This window comes from Lontra canadensis, unplaced genomic scaffold, assembly GCF_010015895.1.
Source record: "Lontra canadensis isolate GAN:19392208 unplaced genomic scaffold, GSC_riverotter_1.0 scaffold4, whole genome shotgun sequence".
Taxonomy (NCBI): Eukaryota; Metazoa; Chordata; class Mammalia; order Carnivora; family Mustelidae; genus Lontra; species Lontra canadensis.
This window is the reverse complement of record NW_022630998.1, coordinates 184,736-207,833: the sequence shown is the minus strand read 5'-3', so window position 1 is coordinate 207,833 and position 23,098 is coordinate 184,736. Positions and strand designations below refer to the sequence as shown.

The following is a 23,098-nucleotide window of genomic DNA, read 5'->3' as shown; positions in this document are numbered from 1 at the left end:
GTGATAGTAACACATGTGACAAAAGAATGCTGGCCGCAGGATAGCCAGCACAGAAAATGAAGCTCACGCAAACAAAATGTGTCCCCTGCCTGGCACCATCCAAAAGAGAAAGGGGGTCTAAAAAACAAAAGGAACCTAGGAAGATGATTTCATGAGGTTTTGATCAGCATGTGGGGGAAATAATCTCCGAATCACTCTGCTTCCTTGGTTCGGACATCTTGTTTATCAAGGATCCTTGTTTTCCTTTCCATTTTCCTTCATACCAGAACGCTGCAGATAACAAAAGGACTTAAGAAGACAGGAGAAATCAATGCAATTACATAACCTTACTCCCCCTAAACTTACTCACAGTTTCTCTCTCTCTCTCTCACACACACACACACATACACAGAAACGAACACACACACACGGCTCCCAGCAGATCAGAATACTGGGGAGGCCCCATAACTCACCCCAGCAACTCCTGTCTCCCTTAGGATCAGGTGAGAGGACGAGTATTTACTGAAAACCAACTATGTATCAGATATTGTATAAATTTGTTATATACAGTGTTTCAGTCAATTCTCAAAAAGAAGGCAGGTATGATTGTTTCAGTTTTACAAGTGAAGACACTATGAGTCAGAAAAGACAAGAAACTTGCCCACGACAGTCCGTCTTTAAGTGACAGAACCCATTCCAGCTCTCTTTGGCTCTAGCAGTCGGCTCTTTCCATGATTCATTCTGCCTCACATTCAACTGACAGAGCTTCTTCTCTTTAGTTTTTATTCCGGTTTTAATGTAGGATGCAAACGTCTCATGGGAAGGCAACTAAGCTCCCATCGGCCTTACACTGCCCTTGAGGAGAAGGAAGTGTCAAGGGGAGGAGGAAAACAGGGCACGGAGGGGGCGGGGGAATGGGTGTGTGGGGCACAAGGCCCTGTGATGGAAAAAGCAGGAAAGAGAGATTGGGGTTCCTGGAGACAGCATTTTCCCCAAAGCGACAGGGCTCATTTTAGTTTGCTGGAAGTGGTTTTCTCGATGACGTCGCCCATTTGCAGCCTGTGCAATACAGATCCTATTCCCGATCGCACCAACGTCCCTGGGAGAAGTCTGTGTTATTACCTAGACGTGGGGATGGGCCAGGGAGACCTGGGGTGGTATAATGAGCGCAGGGTGAAAGCAAAAGCTGCCCCAAGAGGCCAGACGGTTGCTCCCTTCGCGGCCCCTTCATCATTTCGATTAGGGATGGTTCTTGCAGCGTGCAGGCATTTTCCTGCTATACATATTTTCTCTGCAACAAACCTGAGCGCGTCATGACATTCCTGATTGTATCTTAATAAATTTTTCCACTATCTCTTTCCTCCTTCAATGTCCTCCTAAAATTGTTATCTTACTGTGCTTAAAGTTTTCAAAATATGAAAGAAGAGGTAGCTGGAAGAAGTGAAATCTTTGGGAACCGCAGCATCTAATGGAGAGTCTTGCGTTGTTTCTTTCCACCCAGGATTCTGGCAAGGCCTAGCACGGCCAGCCACTCTCCCCTATATGTTAGTTCTAAAAGCAAAAGTACTGGAAAATACTAAATACATACAGTTAAATCACTTAAGAAACTGGCTTGCCACACAGACACAGCGTAAAGCAACGTTGCGAGTTTATAAAGAGAACTACTTTGCAAAGCCAGCCAGCTCTACCCCAAGCAACCGTGGAGAAATGTTCACTCCAGTTGGTCTGAATTATCCATTTTGACCATATTTGCACATAGGATATTTAAAGAATGTCTTGGAAGGCATCACATTTTATCAATATGATGCCATTTTTCCATGCCCTTTGGGGTTCACGAGAAGGGAGAGACACTCACAAGGATGAATATAATAACCATGGAAATCCAAACCCATTTTGGCATAGAAGGTGTTTCCCTATTAAAAAAGGGGGGGGGGAGAGCATAATCAAAGGATTAAATCTTTTTTAAAAATTTAGTCTTTTGAAACAAAACGAATGTAAGCAATGCATGCCCCCTTCCCTGTTAGTATAGAATCCAAATTCTTTAAATGGACAAATGAATAATTAAGAAATATGGAGTTAAGCTGGTGCTGGCTCTGAGCAAAATTATAAAATAGAGGAGGTTTGTCTTCAATATCCTCCATCCACCCCATTCAGCAGGCTCCATTCTCCCCTGCCTGGTGTCCTTATATGCTCGCTAGTCTTCCTTACTTTTGAACTCTCCCTTTTTCAAAAAGGAGCTGATAGACTTATTCACACCAAGGCTTATGACTGATGAGGTAATATCCCTCCCACAGTCTGGCAAAGACATCTAGTCCCCCACCAGTAGTAACTTTGTCCAACTTCCTCAGATTTAGAGAGCCCCAATTTTTAGCTGGGCACATGATTTCCCAACTTCAAATGTGCAGGCCCCTTTGCAGAATTATATAAGACATGTCTACATTGTGCTCCTCTTTTCTTCCTTCAAACTGATACTTAAAACATGGATGTGATGGCTGGAGCTCTAGCAGCCATTATGGAACAGACTACAGACTACATTCATGTGACTCCTAACATGATGGAGTAGATACCTGGATGGACTTGAGTCCCTAATAATGGTGGAGTCACCATACAAGCTCTCAAGTGTCACCCTTGGCCTTTATTTACATAAGAGAAATAAATATCTAACTGTATTGTAGCCACTTTTAAACAGTCTTTTCCTTGCATGAAAACTATAACTAGAACCTAATTCTAATGAGATACCATTGTATTTTAATAGCTGCCATTGGCTTAGCATAAAATGAATTCTAACAGCGATATTTCAAACTTCAGAGTCTACTTTTATGAAAAGTGAAAAAAAATTTTTTTGAGATAGTACACCTTGGGGGCCAAAATTGACTTACTAAACATATACTTTTTCCTGAAAATCAGAAATACAAAAATTGAAACTATAAATATGAACCAATGGTCCTTAAGAAATTCATTCATGATCTTCCTTTCCTAGAATTCTTTTTTGGGGAACAAATTTGAATGACATATTTTGTTTCAGGAAAATAAAAACTTATTTTTTCTACAAGCTTTGGAAGGAGCTAGAGTGCATCTGTTGTGACAATTATTAACATTATCTGTGTATTCCAAATGCTCTTTTCTGTATTCAGCTTCCCTACGCTCACTCTCGGACTCCACGTGCTCCATAATAGACAGGATTAATCCTAACCTCTTCCCTTTGATACTTCAACCCTAGGAATGGTATCTACTGTCTCCTTCATAGAGTTGTGTTCTTTCATCCTGCAAGTTGCTCTCTAGGTAACGACTTTCTTCCTGGTTAACAACTCTTTATATGACATTGTAATCAAATAATTGGCATGGTTTCTTGTCTTATGACTGATACAACCACCCTCAGAAAATAAGTAATAAGAATCTGTGATATTCAAGCTGCATAGGTCCTCAGTATTGCAATAAATATAAACTCAAATGAATTCTTCCATAGCAGCTTAGAAAATCATATGGTGCTGAGCACCCAGGTAGCTCAGTCATTAAGCATCTACCTTCAGCTCAGATCATGATCCCAGGGTCCTGGGATCGAAGACCACATTGGGCTCCCTGCTCAGTGGAAAGCCTGCTTCTCCCTCTCCCACGCCCCCTGCTTGTGTTCCCTCTCTCTATATATCTCTCTCTGTCAAATAAACAAATAAAATCTTTAAAAAAAAAAAGAAAGAAAGAAAATATTGTGTTTAACATTCAATCCTCAACTTTCAGACCACTGAAAACAAATTTTTAATTTTACATCATCATCATGCTTCAAGAACTAGAAAACGTTGCTTTTCCTTTTGTGACCGATTGAATGAAACCAAAAGAGGAAATCTACCTTTTTAAGCATATTCATATTTTCTTTCATTTTACATGATTGTCTTCTGCAGCTGACTGCCCAGCCATAAGGCCACCACTGTCACGTAGGGAGTCAAAGTGATCCCGTTCCTAGATCATGGATGACCAGGGAAGGGGGGTGAGGGGAGAGGTCAAGGTCACTCTGGTTGATTCCCTGCACTCCCCTTTGCATAGCCACTAGGACAGTAGCACCTGTGGTCCTCAAAAATTCTAATGGGAGTGACAAAAGACCAGGTGAGAGCAACTAGGAACTGGAGGTGGACTGGTTTGGGAAAGACAGGAGCAGCGCTGAAAGGTAAACTAATAGAAACACGTTCAAAAAAGCCACTGACCCTGAGGCATATGGCTTCAAGGGAATTTGGCTGTGCCTGTTGGCAATTCCAGGCTGATTCTGAATAGCTAATGAAAATTTACCTTCCTTGTCTCTCCTTCACTGTGAAGAATTTTAAACCAAGAAGTAAGTTTCTTCACCTTCATTCACTCTAATTGTCAGGTGTGTAGACATAATAGTCTATGGTGTTAGGAGAGCCATGCAAACAGAAAATGGGAGAAATGTGCTCTTTACACTTCTAAGTAGAGCTTTCGGTAAGGACATTTTATGTTGTTAAAGCTCATAATATCACTCTATGAAGGCTGTTGTTAGATCGAGCCTGTAATTTTCACTCTATATTGAGCTTCCAAATCACAGAGTACTCGAGAGTCACGAACGCCACACAGGTATGACCACGTAATTGTAACATTGACATTTGGAGGGGTGGAGAACTGGTTATGGAAACCGTCAGTACAATCACATTAGAATCCTATCGTGTATAGAAATTCAAAGTGTAGACAAAAAACAGTGGGGGAGTCAAGCTGTTGAATCATAAACAAGCATACAAACCATCTTTTCTGGCATTGGGCAAAAATCCTAATAAAAATAGTTCTATTCCAAATAGCTCTTTCGTAAGACTTTAAGGCAGTAGGTCATACGCCAAATTTGGCCCATTAATAAGTTCTTTTTGACCTTCCTAGAGTTAAAAATGGTTTTGGGTGCCTGGGTGTCTCATTTGGTTGGGTATCTGACTCGTGATCTCAGCTCTGATCTTGATCTTGGGTTGTGAGTTCAGCCCCCACATTGGACTTCACGGTGGGCATAGAACTTACTTTAAAAAAAAGTTTAGGGAGGCCTGGGTGCCTCAGTAGTTTAAGCATCTGATTCTTGGTTTCAATTCAAGTCATGAACTCAGGGGTTATGGGATCAAGCCCCACATCGGGTTCCACGTTTAGTAGGGAGTCTGCTTGAAGATTCTCTCCCTCTGCCCTTCCCCACTCTCACTCAATCTAAAATAAAAAAGTTTATCTTTTTTTTAACAAAAGTATGAATTAGGTGCCATTATTTTAAAGTTGGGAGTTGTCACACAAAATCAGGATTTTGGTTTCTTTTGAGAAAGTGGGAGAGCTAGCCATACAGACCCACATTCCAATGTGGCAACAACCCACATTAACTGATACTGAATAAAGGCTGGGCCTGTGGCTCAGACAGCCAGTCTTCACTCTTCCAAAGTTTCTCATCAGTCCTTTGCTTTATTTATTTGTAATTCATCCTTGATTCTCAAAGGCATTTGAGTTCCTGACCATATCCTCATTTTAAAGTGTCCCTTTCCCCTATTTTTATCCTCAATTAAATATTTGAATATCACTTAAAGGAGCACTTGCCCTCAGTTAACTGGGAATCCAGTTGAAGGCTTTTCTGTGAGAAATATTTACTAAAAGCATGACAGATTTATTGGTAAAAATTCAGAAACAAAGCTTCATAATGACAGCAGAGTGAGGCTGAAAGACTTATTTCTAAGAGGAAAGGAATATCCAAAGGGAAAAGAAAGAACCAGTGACCTGAGGAGGAATTTTCATACATTAATGGAAGGTCACAGGAAATGATGCATCTAATTTCAGAGAGAAAAAAAAAATCAAACAGCCAGTGTTTAGATCAGCCACAAGAGAGATGGTAGAACCAAAGAAAGGAAAAAAGAAAAAAAGACAAACACAAAAAAGAAATGTGTTTGGAGACCATCTGAACTTTTTGGAAGCATTCCCATAATTATTTAGTTACCGATGATATAACAAGAGCTACTCGTCTGCTTAAGCCAACGGTTCTTGATTTACCATTAAATGATCCCTCACATGAAGAATGCTGGATTGCTTAAGTTATTAATCTAAAGAAAGAATCATTCAGTCAAAAGAACATCAACAAACCATTAACAATATATTGCTAGATTTCCAAGATTTGGGCTGGAAATACTTCCTAAGAGAATTACGCTTCCCTGTATAGATTACAGAATCTGGGGCACTTTTTCTTTCTGACAAACTAGCCATTTTGTCAAGTACCACTTACAAATTAGTTTGAACTGAAAATGTATAAGAACAGCCAGTAATTCCCTCTCAACCTAGAATGAGGTATCAGATATCCATCAAGTATCTAAAGTTGATGTATTACGATAAAACATAGTGGGGGAAAGGATAGATATTGTTTCAGAATTTAAAAACTGTAAATAGGTGCATGTGTTTCCTAGCCCCCATCACCTGATATGTTTGCACACGGTTCCCACTGTCTTCTTGCTCTTGATTTATCATCTCAGTGCGTTACCCAGTGGGATATCTTTGGCACAGACTTGCAAACCACAGGGTGGTAGTATCAGAAGGACAATCACTGGATTGGTGTGTCCAGGTGGAAAGAAGCACAAAGAAGAATACAGCTGCCTTTGAAGGGAGAGGTTGGCCAACAGGAGATGGACCTCCCTGTATCCTGGAGGAACCTTTTCTTAACCACATCACCCACTTACCAGACAACAGCCTCAAAATCATGCCTTAGTGTGACCCACCTCCGGGAGGTCCGTGCCTCCTAGAGCCTGGCTGACACGTTAATTGATCGTCATTACCATTCATTGCAGACATCAACACCCTTTGTTAATGCTCTCTCCACCCAAAGCTGTTTCTCAGGAAAGTCCCTGGGAAGAAAGTCAAAAACAGGGCTGAGCCCATGAGGCTGGGCTTCTGCTGTGTGTGTAATGAATGCACCTCTATTTTCTGGTCTGATCAGCATGACTTCCCTGGTGGTGGCTCTGGAGACCTGGGAGTTTATGTACGGCCATGGGGTGAAGGCTGTTTCTGAACGCGGGTTCTTTGTTGCTCTTCCCCCCACATCTCTGGTCCTCCTATGTAAATAAGTCATCAAAAAGCTATTGTCATTCCATTTGACATCTCTGACTCTCATGAACAAAGCACCCTTTCACAGGCCAGATGGTCTGAGATCCCTAATGGTTCAGAGTGCTCCATACAACATCCTTTCATTGCTCAGGAATCTTACATAGGCTCTCCCCTGCTGAAGAAAACCACTAGAAGGCGTCCTCTGGGATCTTGGGGGAACCTGTCCATCCTCTCTGTCCCCAGAGCCCAGGCCAAACAGGAAATATGGTGACAGCTCTTTATTTTTCAACCTTCTTAGCTTGTAGTTTGATTTTTAAATTTACTTAGTAAATTTAAAACTACTTAGTAGTTTAAAATTTACTGAAAGCCTCTTTCCACCCCACGCCTGGTAACTATCAGAGAGCAAGGAAGTCAGTCAGAGTGTCAAACTGCTTTGTTCTGTTTTCCTTTAGTAAACACAAAAAGATCCATGTGTATTTTAAGTCATACCTTGGATCAGAAATATCAGGAAACTTTAAATAAACAGACGATTTTAGGAAAAAATAATAAAAGAAATCTGTCTTACAAAAAAAAAAAAGGAAATACCAAGAAGAACACAATTTAAAATCAACGGTGTGATTATTGATTTTTCCACTTTCTTACGGTTTTACCACTTTCTGTGCTCTCTCTTGCATTTGCTTTCATTGTGTCCGCTGTCTGTCTGTCTCCATTTTAGGTGTGGAAGGACAACCCCAACACAATACAGAGAAGGTGCCATTAGGAAGGGCACCCTATGGTTGATTCTACTGTCAGTTGGCTCTAGAGCCATAAGGCAGTGCTGACCACTCACACTAGAAAAGTGTGGCTTATATTTTAACTCTGTTATATTCTGGAAGAAGAAGGATTAGAAATGATAAGCCCAATATAATGATACAAGTCCTCAAAAGTGGACAGCCTTTCCCTGAAAGAGGTAGGACAACCAAAGAAGAAAGGGGTCCAACCACCCATGGTTGACTTGAAGATGGAGGAAAGGAACTATATATGCTAAGGAATGTGTATGGCCTCTAGAAGCTGGGAAGACCAAGGAGACATGGGGCCTCCAAAAAGGGCTCCTAAAAATGAACACAGCTTTGCTGGCACTGATTTTAGCCTCAAGAGACCCATGTTGGATCTATGACACAGAGAACTATGAGATAATGAATTTGTGTTGTTTTAAGCTGCTAGTTTTTTATTGTATTTTGCTATAGCAGTAATAGCAAACTAAAGCACCCCAAAAGAAAGAGACCAACACTGTGAATGCAGACTTCTGCAAAAATGTTACTCAGTTAGTTTTGGCCACACCATACCCCAGAATTTTAATAGTTCACAGTCACCCAGCTCTAGTCTCCACTGGAAACACCACTGAGGGGACTCTATCCCAGCACATTAGGTGGCCTGCTAGAATGAGAAGTATAATGCAATTCACCTTATGGTAACAAAGGCATAAATATTCACATAATATTATATAGGAGAGTCTCACCCAGTGTCACTTGGAAAATAATTCTTTCAGAGTTGGCATTCTCCTCAGTATGATCTATATAGCTTCCCCGTCTACATGTCAAGCTTGTATTCCCCTTTCCTCTTTGACTGTATTCTCTGTCTTAGCATCCAAAGTGATTACATAAGGTAGAGTCTTTATTGACTGCTCATGGCTAACTGACTCCATTTTGTGTTAAGGGTTGTGCTGTCTGCATGACAAGGGTCCCCTTCTCTCTTTTCAACTGTGTTGTGAGGACCACTAGCAGTCTTCTCAAACGATGGAGCTGGATGGTTAAACCGTTCTTAGGTGGAAAGGTCATTATCAGTTTGGATTCTGAGCTGAAAAGCCATTTCCCTTTTGTAGAGCAATTTCTTATTTGGAATTGTAGGGTATCAGATATGCCACTTTGGCATAAGGATTATTTTGAGTTGAAGGCAATTGGGAAGAAGAAGATGTCAGAAAAGCTCTCTGCTCTCACTCTATTTGCCTAAAAGCAAGACATAAATTTGTAAAGACGTCTCTCTTTCCCAAATCAGGAAGGGAAACTCAAAGGCTACTCTACTCTTGTCAGCTCAGAGCCAAGCACCAAGAGGAAGCTACACACAACATCATTAAATAGCCCGTATCTTCTATTAGTTTCCCCCCATATATTTACTTCCTATGTTTTGCCACTCCTAAAAGCCTAAATCCCTTTGCCTTGTTACTCCTTCATGAATTTATTGTTTTTTGTTAAGATGCAATGTAAACATCAAATTCTGACCACCCTAAGAGTTTCTCATCCTGTGTGTAGGTATGAGGCACCAGTTAATACACTCTATTTTTCTCTTGTTAATCTGTCTTTTTTAAAAAATGGATTTCCTTTTTTTTTAAGATTTTATTTATTTATTTGCCAGAGATCACAAGTAGGCAGAGAGGCAGGCACAGAGAGAGGAGGAAGCAGGCTCCCTGCTGAGCAGAGAGCCCGATGCAGGGCTTGATCCCAGGACCCTGGGACCATGACCTGAGCTGAAGTCAGAGGTTTCCCAGGCGCCTGTTAATCTTTTATTAGCAATATTCTGCAGGCCCAACCACTGAACCGAAAAAGGTATAGAAACTTTTTCCTCGCCAAAGAATCCAAGGATAAAAAGGATCCCCCAACATGCTGTGTCAATGTCACTTTGTTTAATCCCATTAGATGGCATTAGTAGTTCATGGTCAATTACCGTTCAGCCATTTCATACCCATGTATATGCAGTACGTAAATACGAGAAAAGCAAAAACGAAATTTGGAATGTACTGTAAAAATAGCACAGGGACATTGGAGATATTGCCTATAGTGCTCAGAAAAAAAGAGGTAGATTTGATTTTAATACAGAGGTGAGACTGTTTGATCAGTAACTGTGTTATATTTGGAAGTTCTGCATAGGTAGAAGAGGGTTGCCCTGGATAAGTCACCACATTAACATGATGTAGCTACCCAAAATATGGAACTTCCTTTCATGTTTCCCTGTCTGTGTGCTCCTCACAAAGAAGAACAACTTGGTAATTCAATGTCAGAGTGTGTTGTTTAAAGCTGGGGTGAATGTTTGGTCTGCCTTATCATTGTGTCCCCAACCCTAGTTGTGGCCATGTGATCTGCTGTTGAGCTAGGTCTCCCTCGGTCAGCACTGATGTGATTGACTATGCGGATCTAATTGTAGAAGTTTATGCTTTCCTAGGTGCATCTCATCCCATTTGGTTTTATCACATTGTGATCGTTTAAAGTGTGTCTTGTTATCTAGATAATAAGAATTAATGTTAATGTCTTAGGTCTGGAGATGATATTATATTCTTAATCACAAATTTTACTAAGATAATTGTGGATGCACATGCATTTCTAAGAAAAAAAATATAGAGATCCCTTAACCCCTTGTCTGATTTCTCTCAATTGTAACACAGTATAAAATTATGATATAGTGTTTCAATCAGAATACTGATATTGATACAATCCACTTTGATCTGTATTCATGTCTGTGTGTATTAAGCTTTGTACAATTTTACTGCCTACAAACATAAGCACCACTATAGTCAAGATACTGAACAGATCCAACACCATCTGATGTTTCATGTTATCAGTTTATACCCACCTCTCTCCCTCCCACTGCCCCCTCCAAGTCCCCATCTCTTATTCCTAAACACACTAATTTGTCCCCCATTTCTATATATACATATTTTTTCATTTTAAAATGGGATCATGCAGTAAACCACCTTTTGGGATTGGCTTTTTTCCCAGCTTAATTCCCTGCTGATATATCTAGTTTTTGCTTGTTTCAATAATTAGCTGTTTTTAATGGCCGAGTACTATTCTATGGCAGGCATGTACCATAATTTGTTTTACTTGTTCGAGAACATTCAGGCTGATTACAGTTTGGTTGTTACAAGTAAAGTTTTACACATTTGTGTATAAAATAACAATGTCATTTGGGCTGGTTTGTCAAAGAAGAACAGGAGTTACAAAGGGAGAAAGACATTTCCAGCTGACACAGATAGCACCATAAGCAAAGGTAATGGGAACCTAAAAGAACATGATGTGCTAGAAAAACTGTGGGGCTTTGGTTTGTGGCAGGAAGGATAGGTGTGTGTATGGTGTATGTGAAAGTTTGTGGAGGAGGGGTCTGAGTGTGTGAATGCCTATAAGCAGATGGGGATGCAATTAGATGTGAGTAGGTGGATGTAAGTTGATGAGTGTATGTATGGGTGAGAGTATACATGAGTGTAAGTATGGAGATGGATAGTAGTTGGTCGGTATGTGAGGACCAGTACAAGTAGATGGGTAGGCCTGTATTATGGGTGGAAATATGTATGAGTCTACAAGTGTATATAACAGAGAATATATGTATGTGAGTGTGCAGATGGGTATGAGTGAATGAGTGTGGGTTGTACATGAATATGAGTGAATACATGTGTGTGTATGGATATAGGAAGAGATAGGTGTGATGCAAGGATAGATGGATGTGAGCGTGTGAGTCAATATGAATTATTAAGTGTGGTATGTGTATGCATATGAGTTAAGTGTATTTAGATGAGTACGACTGGGATGCATGGATAGGTGTGAGTGGATGGTTGTGAGTGTGTAAATGGTTGTGTATATGTGATTTGGTAAACAGATATAAGTGGTTATGTGTGTGTGTGTGTGAACAGATAGTAAGATGTGGGTGAAATGGCAGAAGAAAAGAATGAAGAATGAAAGAGGTAAGTAACAAGGAAAGTAATTTGCAAACAAAATATCAAAAGCAGTATAGCTACTTTTAGGAAATCTGATTGCCTTACAGGAAATGAGGAACCTTTACAGATTTTTCTTAAACACATGCAACATATGATTGAAAAAATGTCTTGAGTAATAAAATCTGGCGAATATCGACATTTCACATCTAAAGACTACACAAAGGAAGTTCTTTAGTTTCCTAAAAGGATCCATTACAGAATTTTCTCTAAAAGCAAACATTTAGAAGGAAAATAGACACCCCGACCTACAAAATGTAATTTGTATCTAACTTCTTGAAACCATGTGTACTACACAAAACCAGACGTATATGTTTCTTCCAGTTCTGAAAATCTGTTGAATGTTGTTTCAAACAGTCACCATCATGTCCCATCTTATGTTACTAGTAGCTGACACATGTCTAAATATTTTTGTTAAAAATCTTGACAAATACTTCTGGACCAGAAAGTGAACTTCTGCTGTAGATTTTTGCTGTATTTAGACAGAACTTTTAAAAATGAAAGAATTTATTTTAAAAAGCATCTTTCCTTTGGATGCTAAACCAATTCCCATTCCCCTTTCTGTGTGGCCTGGGATTAGGTCACTCAGATCTTAAGTTTGATACTATCACATCTCGGAAAAAAGTCCAAGTTCAAGCTAACCATAAAACCCCTGGTTAAGGTCTAATTTACTAAGAAAAAGTAGCTTATAGCAAAGACTATTAATATTCTCATTGGTCTCCATTCCAAAGTACTTTTTTCATAGTCCTATAAATTCAGACCTATCTGAAATGCTAGCTCCAAAATGCTTATCAGTTGTGGAATCTTGGGATATGTAACTTCTAGGTGTCTCAGTTTCATCTCAGGTTTAGTGGGATAATAATACCTTGCATAGTTATTGTGAGCCTTAAAAGTAAGAGAAAATGGTTAGCATGCTGTGTGGTAGGTGGTAAGTGTGTTATCATCGTTGTCACTATATGGCTTTAATGTCTGTCTGCTTCTCCATATTTTCATAAACCCAGCAGGTGGGAAATGTAATTAGGAGACTAACTATAGATTTCTGAAATTATTCTCCTTTTGCTAAAATATTATGAGGAATTTCAAAGTTGAGTTGGCTAACTGAAATCATATTTTATTTTGTTTTTAAAATTTTATTGATTTATTATTATTAATTTATTAATGCATCTGGGGCTCAGTCTCACAACCCTGAGATCATGACCTGAGCCAAAATCCAGAGTCAGACACTTAACTGACTGAGCCACCCAGGTGCCCCAAATCATATTTTATTTTATTTTTTTAAAGATTTTATTTATTTATTTGAGAGAGAGACAGTGAGAGAGAACATGAGCAAGGAGAAGGTCAGAGAGAGAAGCAGACTCCCCGTGGAGCTGGGAGCCCGATGCGGGACTCAATCCCGGGACTCCGGGATCATGACCTGAGCCGAAGGCAATCGTCCAACCAGCTGAGCCACCCAGGTGTCCCTCAAATCATATTTTATTAAAAGATATTCCAGGGTGCCTGGGTGGTTCAGTTGGTTAGACATCTGTCTTTGGCTCAGGTCATGATCTCAGGGTTCTGAGAATGAGTCCTTCTCAGGCTCTACACTCAGCAGGGAGACTGCTTGTCCCTGTGCTCCTCCTCCCTGTTCATGGTCTCTCTCTCACTCACTCTCAAATAAATAAATAAATAAGTAAAATCTTAAAAAAAAAAAGACATTCTAACCTGTAGTCCCAAGAAGGAAATACTGAAACTTAGGAGATAAAGGAGTGCACTTTTTTAAAGTTAGCAAGTCTAACTAGTATGAAATCATCACTTAACTCCCCCTCCCCAATATGGGCAGATTGGATCAGAACTGGGTGCTAGAAAAAATGCTCCAATGCATGAATTGACGGGAAAAGAACTGGCCCAATCATGTTCCTGTCTTGGGGAAAAAAATAGTAATGGCTGCTCAAGCCAGAAGACAGTGAGAGAGAGCTGCCACGTCCCAGCAAATAAGTGATGCTTGGAGGAAGGCAGAACAGAAGGCACAGGAGTGGCTGGGGGTGATGACAGGTTGATGACAGGATAGCTGGAGCTGCCATTGTTACTTGGGGACTGAAGACATGTGATGTTCCACAGTCTTTACATCTCACTCTGAGTGTATAGAATATCCATGCTCCGGGAACATCATGACATTCCCCAGATACAAGAAGAAGCTTTTGTCACCATGTCCCAACTAAGAAATGAAAACTAGGTTTGGATGTTATCACTGCCAATCATGTCAGGTATGAAAGAGGAAGTACTCACCTCAGAGATGGAAAGGCAGTGACCACGTTGGGTTCGTGGAGCTTGAATGTGGACAGGCCTCTTTCTCCACTTCTCTTTAAAAGGGAAGCAGGCTGTGGTCTCTAGTTCTCCTCAGATATTTCAACAATTCAAGAAAGAGTCCTGATGAACATAGGTCTGAAAATCAATGGGGGTAATATCTGGTTATGAATGCTCTACTCAGCAGAAATAGAAAGAACCTGGTTGAGAAGTTCCTTCGACGTTCCTCTAGAATTCTGAAACTTTATGAAAAACTGCCTACTAATTATTTTGGTGTCTGGGCCAGAGAGCAGAGTCTACTCAACTCTCTGGCTCCGGAGTCCCCTAGAACAGGTAGGTCTTGTGGTTCTGGAAGCCTAGTTTTTAGATTCCCTTGCATTTCCATGCATGTATCCTTCTAATAAATGCCCCACTGTTTGAGGTATTTGAATCTGGTAAGAAGGCCTGCCTGGATTAATTTAATAATTCATTCAGCCCAGAATGCTGCCTCTGGCAGTAGAGTCCAGAACAGATATTTTGTGACATAATTTTTGAGTTCCCTTCACCACCACAAACAACAACACATTATCGGACATAAGTCTTATTGGACGTAAGGTTGGACATAAGTCCAACCCTTCCAACCATGAGTTAACAGGCTCGTTTTCACAACATGTTTACCTCAATTATGTATTTTTAAGATTTTGCGTCACTACAAATGAAGAAAATCCTACTCCCGTCACTTCATGAAATAGAGGCATATCTTTTTATCAAAGTAAGAAGTCCGGAGGTCATCTGAGGCTCAACAATCCTGGTGCTTCAGTGATGGTCTTGGCTTTTCCCTCACGGTTGTAACTACTGTACTAGTGCCATAGTATTTTTTAAATCATGTCATTTTCTTGTCTTTCTATAGAGCAGATAGGCCAGTCCTAGAGTTCCCAGTCCTAAGGTCTAGTTGAGCTCTTCTCCTGTAGGTTTTCTGCAATGGTTCGCAGTTGGCCCAGCTCCCAGGTAAATATTTCTGAGAAATCCAACAACCTATGTCTGTGGGACACCAATACAAGGGATCACAAAAATCCTCTTCATCTCTCTTCCTTTCCTTTTCCTGAGTTTTCATGCTGGGAAGTCCTATCTACAAAAGGGTGTTCCACTAGGAGACAAATATGTCAAATTTCTCATGTGTCTCCTAAGCTGCCTAAAAAGGTTTTCCCTTCCTCTCTGTCTTGAGAACTATTTTGTTACCCTGGATCCCAGGGTGGGCAACTATAGTTGAGAAACCCTTAGTGAAATCTGCATTGGCTTTCAGCAAGCTTTGGCAATTTCTCAGTGCTTTACTTCCTCCCCGCCCCCCACGCCCCAATGTTCTTTCCCCCCAGAAGCTTTCATTTAAATGTTTTAAGCTGGTTTTCATTTATTTGTTCATACCACCATGTTCCTAATTTTTAAACACCAAGATCTTATATACCATGTTTCTATTTAAAAATAGGTATAGAGAGAAGAGGTTGACATATCTCCTTGACGCTATGGAATCAATATTTGAGGATGTATAGATTTAGAATCTATCCTGCAAATACTGTACGGAGGAACGACGATTTTAGGATACAAACTCAATCCTTGTTGGTTAATTGTAAAATTCCACTTACAAAATTAACATTGAAAGAGATGCCATCACATTAAAGATAAATTATTCAGGGACACCTGGGTGGCTCAGTTGGTTAAGCCGTTGCCTTCGGCTCAGGTCATGATCCCAGCATCCTGGGATCGAGTCCCACATCTGGCTCCTGGCTCGGCAGGGAGCCTGCTTCTCCCTCTGTCTCTGCCTGCCTCTCTGCCTGTGCTTGCTTTCTCTCTAACAAATAAATAAATTTTTTAAAAAATCTTTAAAAAAAAGATAAATTATTCATGAAGCACTCAGACCTATTTTATTTAGGAAACCAATGGATAGTGTCCAATTAAGTCATTTTAGCTACAGCAGTATTCCAGTGCTGCTTATCAATAAGCTTGTCCTGGGAGTCTCTGCTGAAAACTCATTTGCAAGTTTCTTATCACCCATAAATATGCTAATAACTAAAATAATTAAACGCCACTTGACATAGTCTTTGACATAAGAAATACGTTAACTGAAGAGGAAAATGTGGTTTTAATTTTTGTTACTCAAAATGTCATGTGTTTCATATATAAGATGGTTCACTTGGAACTAAATAGACAAAGTAATCCAAGATTTATCTTATTCTTATGTTGCACAATCATTTTGTATTTTTGAAGGAAAATGCCATGAACTGATTCAAATAATGTAAATCCTTATTTCTTTTTATACATTTATGACTTTAAAATGATCCATAACATATTTTTTCACAAATTAAATATATGTATACCCATCTTTCCAATGAATTTATATGTATATGTGTGTGTGTGTGTATATATATATATATATATAGTTACTTAGCAACAGGCTGGAATTTTTACTAGCTATATTTATTATCATGTCATGGGGGGTCACACACCAGAACACATAGACGCACACAGACAAAGACACAAACACACACACATCTCTTCACATATTCTTTCTAGGTCAGAGAATATATTGAGAATCATTGTCATAATCATCACTTAGCAAAGAATTGATGCCAGGATCCATCTAACACTCATTTGGTAACAATATGTTGGATTGGAATCAGGTCAGATGGTACTAATAAGGACAATCATTGGCTGAAAATTGAATTCTGACTCTATCTGCAATTGTTTATTTCTTCTCCCATCCTTATTATTTCTCATTTTGCTCTTCATTCGTTTCACAGTCATTTTAATAAAACAACCCCTGACCCTATCTCTGGACTGGGAAGAAGTCACAGCGGTGGTGAGTTCAGACTGAAATGATCATGAGGGTGTTTTCCTTTGCCCCAACTTTCCAGCGAGGTTCTTGATCCTAGCGTGGACTGGCATGGGAGAGGAGGGGGTGGGGAGAAGAGGGCAAGAGGAAAGGTAAAAGGCTCTACTTTAGTAGACACTAGAACACTTGGCTTTTCATTCCTCATTTTCTGTATGATCACCTATTAATGATCTGCCAGAGAAGTAAACCTCATATCCCCCTCCACTCCCCTTCTCCTTTCTTTCTGCTCACCATGTCATCTCTTGTCATCTCTGATTTTTATCTTCATGCATCTTCTTTCCTATATTCTTTCCCACCTATCTCAGTCCTACCCCTTTGATACTGGGTAACTCCATGTGATATTACATTAATTCACATAGAAACATCAACACACTTATCGTTGATGCGGGTGGTTATTCCATACTGGGTAACTCCATGTGATATTACATTAATTCACATAGAAACATCAACACACTTATCGTTGATGCGGGTGGTTATTCCTTCTAGACGTTTGGCCTGCCCACCTGAGTTTGCATCCAGGTAGGTGAATGGACCGGCCTCACCGGCCACAGGCTGCTTCAGCAGTAGCAGGGGAATAAATAACCCTTTCCGTGTGCCAATCTTTTCCAGAGCAGGCATATTCAACTCTTTAAATCCCAAAACAGGTCCTACAACTCCCTGGGTTAAATTAAATGTTCCATGGTTGTCCCTCCACTCTGAAAATCCAAATGCTTAGCCACAAAGTTCCTCTGTACCTGGTTCTTTCTTTAAGTCTCTGCCTTGGTCCCTCTGTACTCTCCCCTGCTTGCACTCGAGTTTTATCCATGTTCACTTTTCAGGTCCTCAAAGAACCTGAAGTCCTTCTCACTCCAGCATAGGTCAGGGAAGTGACTGGAAGGGGCTTTGCTTAGGCTCATGCCATGGCTTAGAATCTTCCCCCAGTTCTTTGCCAAGTTTTCTCATATTTTCTCTGCTTACATATCATCAACTCAAAGAGAGCCATCCTGACTACGCTCCTCTCAGTACTTTCTCTCTCTCTCAAACACACATACTGATGCACATACGCACACACGCACCAACGTGCAGAGGTACATGTGTGCACACACAGGCATATACATGCATGTAGAAATACATGCGCACACAACAGGACTTTTGGACAGGAAGGGTTAACAGCCAGCTTTGTAGTATCTTCTCAAGTCTTGGGGATCCTTCAGCATCTTACCTTGCTCCTTGTAATCCTCAGGAAATTAGGAATTAGTATTCTAGCTTTAGAAGTGTAACTCCGCCAAATTGGAGAGAAATGAGAATCCATCCAAGGACTGAGTACTGGACCAAACCCTCATGACAAAGACAGTTTTATCAAGTGATAAGCAACAAACATCAATGGCCTGGAGCTTCCTCCAAAAATGGGGATAATTGACAGGCACACCAGAGGTGAAACAGGACTCGCTAGCTCAGGCAGTGGGTGCTGTGTGACTAGGCAGAAAGCTGAAGAAAGATCTAAGAAGTTGGTTTTCCTGAGCTGAACTTATGCTTACGTTGTCCCTCTTGATCACATGCATTCTGAATGAAGATGGATCTCAAAGTTTAATTCTTGGAAGTGTTATCTCTTTTGAAGAGAACCCCAAAGGACTGGGTGCTCAGAGAAAGAAGAGATCCGTAGCCATAGCCCTTTAAATGTCCATGTGTGAGATGGGAAGCTATTTCATCAGAACTGAAGATTAGACAAGTGTTAGCAAACTATGGCTCACTAGCCAATCTGGCCAGCTGTCTGCTGCTTTCTGTAAATAAGGGTTTACTGGACCAAGTCACACTTACTCATTTCTGTGTTTAGCTTTGGCTGCTCTTGCCCCACAACTGGAGAGCACATGGCCTACAAGGCCTCAATTATTTACCATCTGGGCATTGAACAGCCAAAGTTTGATGACTCCTGAATTAGAGCCTACAGAGGAGAGTCCGTTTTACTTTAACAGTGAAACATCCATCCGATTACGAATCAACGTGAATTATAAAGTAGCGCTCAGTGCAAGCAGAATTCTACCAGGTCTCGCTTGCATGGGACTCAGTCAGGCTCCTCACAGAGACTTCTCTCAAACAACAACAAAACAAGCAGAATCTCTTGCTGTATGGCACTCAGGGCATTCTCTGCAGCTTGTTGCCACTCTGAATCTCTCAGCGGCCGCCTCCCGTACGTTCTCCCTCCCTGCAGCCCCAACATGGTGCATGCTATGCCTGGTGCCATACTTCTATGCTGTGATGCTCCGAAAACGCGCTGTGTTTTTAAGACTCCATGGGAATCATCACCAGCTTCCTCAGGAAGGGTGTTCCACAGCAGTTCACATTTTTTTGCTTTTTTTTTTTTTTTTTTTTTTAAGACTTGTGTGTATTCTTTTTTTTTTTAAGATTTTATTTATTTATTTGACAGAGAGAGAGAGAGAGAGAGATCACAAGTAGGCAGAGAGGCAGGCAGAGAGAGAGGAGGAAGCAGGCTCCCCGCGGAGCAGAGAGCCCGATGCGGGGCTCGATCCCAGGACCCTGGGATCATGACCTGAGCCGAAGGCAGAGGCTTTAAACTACTAAGCCAACCAGGCGCCCCTCTAATTTTTTTTTTTTTTTTATAATACAAATGTTGTCAGTTAAGTTGCATGTATTCTTAAAAATGTTTCATTCACCAGAGAAGTTGGGAAAATTATTTAAGAGATATCACATATTCATTTAAATTATTTACGCACCCAGAAGGAACAGCCAAATTAAAGTCCAAGTTTGTGAGGAAATTGCTCTTAGAAATAATATATGAAATTCAAATTCTAAAATAAGCTGAAAAATGCAGCTGAAAGAAATGACAGTTTGCATCCTGAGGCTCAGAAGGAATGGATATCTTTTGACAGCGATAGCAAACTTGGAAACCCTGAGGAAATGTTCCTTAGTAAACACTTGAGTGTCGATAATTTTCTGTCAATTCACAGGAATGTATGAAGACAATTAACCTGATGTTTATTTTATTCGATACGGATTTTTTTCTCTATAATTGTGAGGAATAAATTGTTAAATAGGAAACAGAGATTATAAGTAATGTTTCCTTGCAAAAATTATGGACCAAGAAATAATTCCCTTCCCTCTTGCTTTGTCCAAAATTGTGCCTGCAATATAGTAGACACTCAAAAATTACTGAAGGAAGAAATGAAAATTAAGTTCACATATCATTCTGTATAAATACATTTGAAAAATGCATCTCTTTTGCTGGGATTATCATTCTTGGATACATTTATGACTGTACATTTTTGGGTTTTGTTTGTTATAGAATCACTTAAAATCAGATTATTGCCCAGGGAAAAATTTGGACAACATGCAAGAAAAAAATGTCCAACTTAATACAAACTCTTATGCATAGTTCCAGTGGCAAGAAATCATGGAAGGACTCCACTTGTATATTTGTTTTTAATAATTGCCGCACCACTTATAAGCCAAGATGAGCTGCTTTATTAAAAATTAACAATGCCAGTAAAGATAGTTAAATAGGTTCATGTAACAGAATAGAATCCAGAAAAATATGGTTTGTTCACATACGCAGTCAATTCATTTTTGACCCAGATGCTAAGACAATTTAATGGAGGGAAGAAAATCTTTTAAACAAATGATGGTGAAACAACTAGATACATGTAGGGGAAAAGTTAATATCAATTCTCTTCTTTCACACATGAAACTTAATTCAAAGTGGATCATAGAACTAAATATAAAAACTATAATATGTAAAATGTACAAGTATAAAAACTATAAAGCTTTAGGAAGAAAGCAAAGAAAAATATCTTTATGACTTCAGTAGATACAAAGAATTCTTAGACAAAACACAAAAAAGCATTAAACTTAAAAAAAAATAGAATTTAAAAATGTTCCTTTGTATTAATTAGAAACTTCTGTTCTTTAAAAACCACCATCAAGGGGCACCTGGGTGACTCAGTTGGTTAAGCAACTGCCTTCTGCTTGGGTCATGATCCCAGGATCCTGGGATGAACCCCACCTCTGGCTCCCTGCTCAGTGGGGAGCCTGTTTCTCCCTCTGCCTCTGCCCCTCCCCCTCCACTCACACTCTCTCTTGCTATCTCTCTCTCTCTTAAATAAATAAAGTCTTAAAAAAAAACCATAAAATAAAAAACACCATCAAGGAGTGCCTGGGTGGCTCAATCAGTTAAAGCATCTGACTCTTGATTTCAGCTTAGGTCACGATCTCAGCATCATGAGATCAAGCCCCCAGTCAGGCTCCACACTCAGCATGGAGTCTGCTTGTCCCTCTCCCTCTGCTCCTTCTCTCTCTCTCAAATAAATAAAAAAATAAAATCTTAAAAAAAAAAACAAAACACCATCAAGAAAATTAAAAGCCAAAGTCATAGATTGGAAAGAAATGTTTAGAAGACATATATTTGAAAGGATTTATAATATATCTATATCTATCTAGCTATATATAGATGGTCATAATTCAGACAACCCAATTTTTAAAAATGGGCCAAAGTTTTGAATAGATTATGCATAACAGAAAAAGTATAAATAGTCAATAAGTTCATGAAATAAAATTCAACATCATTAGCTGTTAGTCATTAGCAAAATGCAAACTAGAACCAGAGATACCACACATGAGGATGGCTAAAATTAGAAAGGTTGCTAATACCGAGTGTTAGTGAGGAGGTGGGAAAACCGGAACTCCCACACATGCCTGGTGGAAGTGTGAAATATATAAACACTCGGGAGACCAGTTTGGCAGAATCTCACAAATTTAAACCAACACCCACCTACAAACATGGGCATTCTATCCCTAAATCATCACCCAACAGAAGTAAAAACATACGTCCACAAAAGACGTATATGAATGTTTACAAAAGCTTTTACTCTTAATAGTGAAAAATCTAAGAAACAACACAAGCGTATCTCAACAGGTAAATGCATAAGCTAATTATGGGATATTCATGGGATAGAATAGTACCCCACAATAAAAATGAACAAACTTCTGATACAGTGATCCTACTCAAAAAATATTTTGTTAAGGGGCACCTGGGTGGCTCAGTGGGTTAAGCCTCTGCCTTCAGCTCGGATCATGATCTCAGGGTCCTGGGATCGAGTCCCACATCAGGCTCTCTGCTCAATGGTGATCCTGCTTCCCCCTCTCTCTCTCTGCCTGCCACTCTGCCTGCTTGTGATCTCTCTCTCTGTGTCAAATAAATAAATAAAATCTTTTTTTTTTTGTAAATAAAATCTTTAAAAAAAAGAAAAAATATTTTGTTGAATGAAGAGAGGTGCAAAGAATATGCTGAATTATTCTATCTATGAACAGGCAAAGATAATCTGGAAGGGAGAGAAAGAAGATCGGTGATTGCTTGTTGGGGGGCTGGGTGGGTGGAGAATGCACTACAAAGGGTAATAGACATGTTCTTATATTGATAACACTGGTGGGTAGATGGGTGTAATCCTTTGTCAAAACTCATCAAACTGTGTACTTAAAATATATGCATTTTACTGGACGTGACGTATACATCAGTGAAGATGATATAAACAAGAAAAGAAACATCTAAAATGAACAAGAAATGTAACCAGATAGTTAATAAAAGTGAGACAGCGATGCCCAACAAGCTCATGTAAAAATGCTCAACTTCATTAGTCAGGGGAATGCAAATTGTAGCCACAGTGACATATCATTTCATACCCATTATAAAGTCAAGCATACACCTACCATCAATTTCAATGCTAGGTCTGAACCTGAGATACACGAAACCGTATGTTTACCAAGAGACTTGTGCAAGAGTGATTATAGCAGCTTTAGTTACAGGAGACCCGAACTGAAAGCAAGCCAAATACCAATGAACAGGAGGAGAGATAAACAAATGCAGGATAATCCTATAATACAATAATACTCGCCTATAAAAGGAATTGAGCTAGAAACATACACAGTAACATGGGATCATCTCAGAAACATTCTGCTGAGCCAAAGAAGTCAGATACAAGTGTGAATCTATTCCTATGAAGTTCACAGACAGCCCGGTTATTCTCTAGTGATAGAAATCAGAACAGTGGTGGCTCACGGAGGGACAATGGACTACAAAAGACATGAGGAAGCTTTCTGGATGATAGAAATGTCCATGTCTTGCTTAAGTGATGGTTTACAGGATTATGTATATTTGTCAAACTCACTGATTTTAGGCACTTGAATTTAAGAACTTA

General features: G+C 39.8%; 1 protein-coding gene across 1 annotated transcript in view; it reads right to left on the bottom strand.

Moving 5' to 3' along the window:
* LOC116859162 (zinc finger protein 474-like) overlaps positions 1 to 23,098 on the bottom strand; it is a 55,898-nt gene that overhangs the window by 31,672 nt on the left and 1,128 nt on the right. The window lies entirely within an intron of this gene.